Genomic DNA, 7,102 nt, shown 5'->3' on the forward strand with positions numbered 1-7,102 from the left:
AATATATACTATCTATACATAGTCACTTTACCCCTACTATACCTACATGTACATATTACCTAAATTACCTCAACTAAATTGTACCCCTGCACATTGACTCGGTACCGGTAACCCCCTCTATACAGCCTTGTTAATGTTATTTTATTGTTACTTAAAATATATATATTTTTTGTTTATTTAGTTAATATTTTCTTAACCTTTATTTTTCTTAACTACATTGTTGATTAAGGGCTTGTAAGTAAGCATTTCACGGTATTCGGCGCGTGTGACAAATACAATTGCATTTTATTATAGTAGTGAAGTGTTTTTTTTCTTCATATTTAGTAGTTCTTATGCATTTAGCTCAGACTGTAGGTACTCCTGAGGTTGCATGTTTCAGACTGGTGTCAGAGAGGGACAGCACTGTGATCCAGAACCTTCTATTTAACTAAACAGTCTGGTGTGGTTGACTTGTTATGCATGGTAAGCTGGTCATTGTGGCTTCCTTTTTGTGAGCTGTAAAAGTACAGGATAGAATGATATCATATTGTGTTGGGGGAGGGCTGAGAGGGCTGGGAGGGCTGTTTAACAGAATAGTTGGTGGAGCTGTAACGCAACCAGAGGAAAACTGAGTATGAGGCATATTTAGATACATAATAGCATCACACCTTTGTGATACATTTTTACATTTAAATTTTAGTAATTTAGCAGACGCTCTTATCCAGAGCGACTTACAGTAGTGAATGCATACATTTCATTTCATACATTCTTTTTTTTTCTTTTTTTTTGTGCTTATCTTTTGCCAGCCTAACTGTTCCCAGGCCGTTGTTTCTCTCCCCTAACTTAAGGAGGCCTCTTCTCCTGTTCCTTTCCCAAGGTCATCTTATCAACTCTGCCCTGCTCATTTCTTTGATAGTCTGCCACAGACGGGTGGTTATTCTCTTGATATATATATATATGTGTGTTGTCAGAGCTGACAGAGGGTGGGTGGGGTGAGTCTGTGAGATGTACAGTGGAGCCTGCCTTAGCCCATCATGGGGAAGCTGATGTTTTTTTTTTCTGGGTGGAGACTCTGGAGCTGTTTTTCTTAATCATAATGTATCTGCTCATTGTATTCCATTCTTTATGGTGTTGAGGGTAATGTTTCTGATTACTGTTGTGCAGTATCTTCATCACATTGTTATCTATAGCACGGCAGGACACTTTTGTTCCAGTCCAGCTCCTTGGTAAAACACTGCTTCAAACTAATAATGGTCAAGATTGAAGAACATTAACATTTGGTTGAATCAGTTGTGTTATAGATTGTTTACCTAAGCAGTCCATATATTTATTCCAGACTGTGAATACAATAAGGCATCATGTAATTATTTTATTTCACCTTTATTTAACCAGGTAGGCTAGTTGAGAACAAGTTCTCCTTTTCAACTGCGACCTGGCCAAGATAAAACATAGCAATTCGACACATACAACAACAGAGAGTTACACATGGAATAAACAAAACATACAGTCAATACGAGTAAAATAGCATAAAAATGTATTTTAAACAGCATTTGACATGTTTCGAAGTACGGTAATGGAATATTTTGACATTTTTTGTCACGAAATGCGCCGGCACGTCACCCTTCGGATATTGATTTGAATGCACGAACAAAACGGAGCTATTTGGATATAACTATGGATTATTTCGAACCAAAACAACATTTGTTGTTGAAGTAGAAGTCCTGGGATTGCATTCTGACGAAGAACAGCAAAGGTAATCCAATTTTTCTGTTAGTAAATCTGAGTTTGGTGACAGTCCGGAACCTCCTGAGACGGCTGAACGGTCCGGAACCTCCGGAGACGGCTTACGGTCCGGAGCCTCCTGAGGCGGTCCACGGTCCGGAGAGCCTCCTGAGGCGGTCCACGGCCCGGAGAGCCTCCTGAGGCGGTCCACGGCCCGGAGAGCCTCCTGAGGCGGTCCACGGCCCGGAGAGCCTCCTGAGGCGGTCCACGGCTCGGAGAGCCTCCTGAGGCGGTCCACGGCCCGGAGCCTCTGGCGGCGGTCCACGGCACGGAGCCTCTGGCGGCGGTCCACGCAACAGAGTCGCCACCGAAGATGGCGGATCCGCGAGCGGAGCGGGTTCTACGTCCCGCACCGGAGCCGCCACCGGGGCTAAATGCCCACCTGGTCCCTCCCCTATAGACTCAGGTTTTGAGGCCGGAGTCCGCACCTTTGGGGGGGTACTGTCACACCCTGACCTTAGAGAGCCTTTTCATTTCTCTATTTGGTTAGGTCAGGGTGTGATTTGGGTGGGTATTCTAGTTTTTCTAGTTTTTTGTTGGCCGGGTATGGTTCCAAATCAGAGGCAGCTGTCTATCATTGTCTCTGATTGGGGATCATACTTAGGCAGCCTTTTTCCCACCTTAGTTTGTGGGATCTTGTTTTTGCATAGTTGCTGTGTAGCCTGCTGAACTTTACGTTTGTTTTGTATTTTGTTGTTTTGTCGGTGTTCATTTTAAATAAAAGTAAAATGTTCGCCTACCACGCTGCACCTTGGTCCAATGTTTACGACGAACGTAATACACTGTGAAACTTTTATGGATGTGGAAAAGGTGAAACCACTGCTGGACTTGATCTCACGAGATTTTGTGGAAACTGAGTTTACTGTCGCACGCCAGTTTCTACAGACTGAAATCGCCCAATCTGGAGAAGACAAATGGCTTACGCAGAGCACTTTGTATAGATACTCCGGGCCTCTAACAGCAATGCCTACTGTGACGATGGCATTGAAGCTGTGATTAACATTTGGAGCATCCACGGCAACTTGCAAGAACTCTTTCAACATTAAAACACGTATTCAGTGAGGAGCATGTTGCACAGGAGGAAAGCACAGCTGATTCAACTGGTGTTTGAGAGGGATCTTACAAGCAAATTCCGTGGGGAGTGGAACGAGAGACTGCTGAGGTTCAACACAGCATCAAGGCAGTTGCAACTCTTTTGAATCTGTGTAAGAACAGGCAGCCTGGCTGGGCTTATATTCTTTTCTTATTTGCAAGATTTTGGAAATGCGTGGCAAATGTCAGAAATAGGAATAGACCTGATTTTCTTTATTGGCATTGCTGCCAAGTCTATTGCTTGATTTCTGTGATGTGATTGGAAATGTTTGGTATATAATATAATCTAATTGTTTTTAATGCTGTTTTATATGGTAGAAGAGGTGCTTTGCATTACATGGATGAGGGTGGGCAGACCTTGACCAATGGTTGAATAACGATGTAGCTTTAGTGTTGCCATAAACAACTCGTTGCTATGGAATACTAATTTCTCTGTTATCATACGCAGCGTAGTACGGCAGTCTTGTGGGAAGACATCTTGGTAGCTGAGTCCAAGCTGCAATGTACCGATAAGTCGTGCTAGTGCATTGTACATTATTGCTTGCTCTCTGCAATTGGAAATACATTGTATTGGCATGGGGAAGTGTTATTACGGTAATTAGCAACTTTTTTGCATTGCATTGATGGGTATTGTGCATGTAGCTGTGTAACGTTAGCGTTGTCATAACTTGCAATTCCTTGAGCCGGTTATGAATTGTCAATGTTTGTAAAGCGGTGAGTAAACTGTATTCTTGCGGCAAGACAGCCGTGTGTGGCTGCAAATATATTGTGTGTAATTGTACTATCGATTATTATCCATCCCGTGTTATCAGCAAGCGAAAATTGTTGTGCCCCCTTAGTCATTTCCGATGCCCCCTTGCCGAGTTAATCCTGCCGCCGGGCCTGAGGCAGAGATCTGGCGTAGGGTACCAAAAAATGTTGGCAGCATTGAAGGTCGCCAAAAACACAGTGGCCTCCATCATTCTTAAATGGAAGAAGTTTGAAATCACTAAGACTCTTCCAAGAGCTGGCCGCCCGGGTAAACTGAGCAATCGGGGGAGAAGGGCCTTGGCCAGGGAAGTGACCAAGAAACCGATGGTCCCTCTGACAGAGCTCCAGAGTTCCTCTGTGGAGATGGGAGAACCTTCCAGAAGGACACCCATCTCTGCAGCACTCCACCAATCAGGCCTTTATGGTAGAGTGGCCAGACTGAAGCCACTCCTCAGTAAGAGGCACATGACAACCCGCTTGAAGTTTGCGAAAAGTCCCCTAAAAGATTCTCTGGTCCGAAGAAATCAAGATTGAACTTTTTTGGCCTCAATGCCAAGCGTCACGTCTAGAGGACACCTTGCACCATCCCTACAGTGAAGCATGGTGCTGACAGCATCATGCTGTGGGGTTGTTTTTCAGCGGCAGGTGACTGGGAGACTAGTCAGGATTGAGGGAAAGATGAACGGAGCAAAGTACAAAGAGATCCTTGATGAAAACCTGCTCCAGAGCGCGCAGGACCTCAGACTGGGGGCGAAGGTTCACCTTCCAACAGGACAACAACCCTAAACACATAGCCAAGACAACGCATCCAACCTGACAGAGCTTGAGAGGATCTGCAGAGAAGAATGGGAGAAACTCCCCATAAGGTGTGCCAATCTTGTAGCATCATACCCAAGAAGACTCGAGGCTGTAATTGCTGCCAAAGGTGCTTCAACAAAGTACTGAGTAAAAGGTCTGAATACTTATGTAAATGTGATATTTTAGTTTCTTATTGTTAAGATATTTGCTAAAAAATTATAAAAACCTGTTTTTGCTTTGTCATTATGGGGTATTGTGTGTAGATTGATGATGGGGCCAAAAAAAAAAAAAATCTATTTTAGAATAAGGCTGTAAAATAACTAAATGTGGAAAAAGTGAAGGGATCTGAATACTTTCCGAGCACACTGAAGTCCTGAGGTCACTATAGTTTACCTTCCCCAGTGAGCCAAACAACTTGGAAAGGAGTACAGCTAAAACAGTAAATGTCAGAGGTAACGTAATGTGACGGTGAGTCATTGTCAATCAAGTTTTTTGTTTTTGCATTCTTTGTCTTCTCTCCCCTCCGTGTCCATGGTAACCTGCTGAATAACAACCACATTTCTGTACCCCCAACCCTCCTTATAGTCCACACCTGTTTATTTGCTGTTTATTTGCTCTGGTAGCTCAACTAAGTATATTATCCACAGCTATCTGCTCACTGTTTCCAAAGTCTCTGGCAATGTGAAAGTTGTGAGTCTAATGTTTTCAACCAGGGCTCTTCAACCCTGTACAGGAGAGCTACATTCCTGTAGGTTTTCACTCTAACTCTAATCTAGCACACCTGATTCTAATAATTAGCTGCTTGATGAACCGAATCAGGTTAATTACAACTGGGGTTGGAGTGAAAATCTACAGGAGGGTAGCTCTCCAGGAACAGGTTTGGAGAGCTCTGTTTTAGATTATAGTTGTGAAGTGTGTTTATTCTTCCTTAGTAGTGTGGTCCCGTGTGGCTCAGTTGGTAGAGCATGGTGTTTGCAATGCCAGGGTTGTGGGTTTGATTCCCACAGGGGACCAGTATGGAGAAATAACAAAAATGTATGAAATGTATGCATTCACTACTGTAAGTCACTCTGAATAAGAATGTCTGCTAAATGACTAAAATGTAAATGTAGTATTTCATATGCATTTAGCTCAGTCTGTAGGTACTGTGAGGTGCCATGTTTCAGACTGGTGTCAGAGAGGGACAGCGTTGTGATCCAGAACCTTCTATTTAACTATTCTGGTATATCATATTGTGTGAGGTGTGTGTGTGTGTGTGTGTGTGTGTGTGTGTGTGTGTGGAAGCGGGAGGCTGAGAGTGTGATGTGACTGCTGAGAAGAGGGGTGGTGCTCTTCTCTTTCTGCACCTTGGTTGGAAGGAGAGGCAGCAGCAGTATTCTCCTTTTCCTACACAGATTGTTTAACTACCTAGCTGGAGGTGGAGTTGTAACGTAACCAGAGAAAAACTGTTTATTTTGTTTGGTTAATGGAGTGTCAGGAATGTTTACGTGACACACAGGATGGTTTTGCCTTTGACATATTTGTGTTGTCAGAGCTTATTTGTTTTGACATGCTTGAAGATGCTCCTCTTAATATGTAGTAGTAAACTAGTACAGTTGCATTGCTGCTTATTTAATCATTCTCTTGAGGTTTATTAACCCTCCTCGTAGGATACACATTCAGGGGCTGAGTGTGGCGTGAGTGACTGCTGAGAAGAGGGGTGGGGGGGTTGCTCTTCTCTGTCTGCACCTTGGTTGGAAGGAGAGGGAGCAACAGTATTCTCCTCCTACACAGATTGTTTAACAGAATAGTTGGTGGAGCGGTAATGCAACCAGAGGAAAACTGAGTATGAGGCATATTTAGATACATAATAGCATCACACCTTTGTGATAGTCTGCCACAGATGGGTGGTTATGCTCTTGATATATTTGTGTTGTCAGAGCTGACAGAGGGTGGGTGGGGTGAGTCTGTGAGATGTACAGTGGAGCCTGCCTTAGCCCATCATGGGGAAGCTGATGGGTTTTTTTTCTGGGTGGAGACTCTGGAGCTGTTTTTCTTAATCATAATGTATCTGCTCATTGTATTCCATTCTTTATGGTGTTGAGGGTAATGTTTCTGATTACTGTTGTGCAGTATCTTCATCACATTGTTATCTATAGCACGGCAGGACACTTTTGTTCCAGTCCAGCTCCTTGGTAAAACACTGCTTCAAACTAATAATGGTCAAGATTGAAGACCATTTAACATTTGTTTGATTTGTTGAATCAGTTGTGTTGTAGATTATTTTACCTAAGCAGTCCACATATTTATTCCAGACTGTGAACACAATAAGGCATCATATCATTCTGGTGTCAGGGAGGTTCTGTTTTGATATTCACTGTACATCTCCATGGTGACCACTTGAAACAAAGACATTTCTGTGACTAGGTTTGGTGGTGTAATTGAGCTGATATGTAAATTCCCCTGTTCCGTTGCTCTATGCTTGGCTGAGAGACCGCTGTGGGAACAACCTGAAACAGAATACCAGATTATAAATTTAAAAACTTTCTATCAATTTGTGTCCAGATTATGGATTTTGGTCAATAGGAGTGGTACTCTAAACCTGTTCCCTCTCCTGTCCCTTTCCTCTTTGTAGGTCTGGGTATGACCTCACCAGTTTTATTAACAGATTGTACAGCTATTCTTTTGTGTTGTGTAAATAAACACATGCCCAGCCAGTGAA

This window comes from Salmo salar, chromosome ssa16, assembly GCF_905237065.1.
Source record: "Salmo salar chromosome ssa16, Ssal_v3.1, whole genome shotgun sequence".
Taxonomy (NCBI): domain Eukaryota; kingdom Metazoa; phylum Chordata; class Actinopteri; order Salmoniformes; family Salmonidae; genus Salmo; species Salmo salar.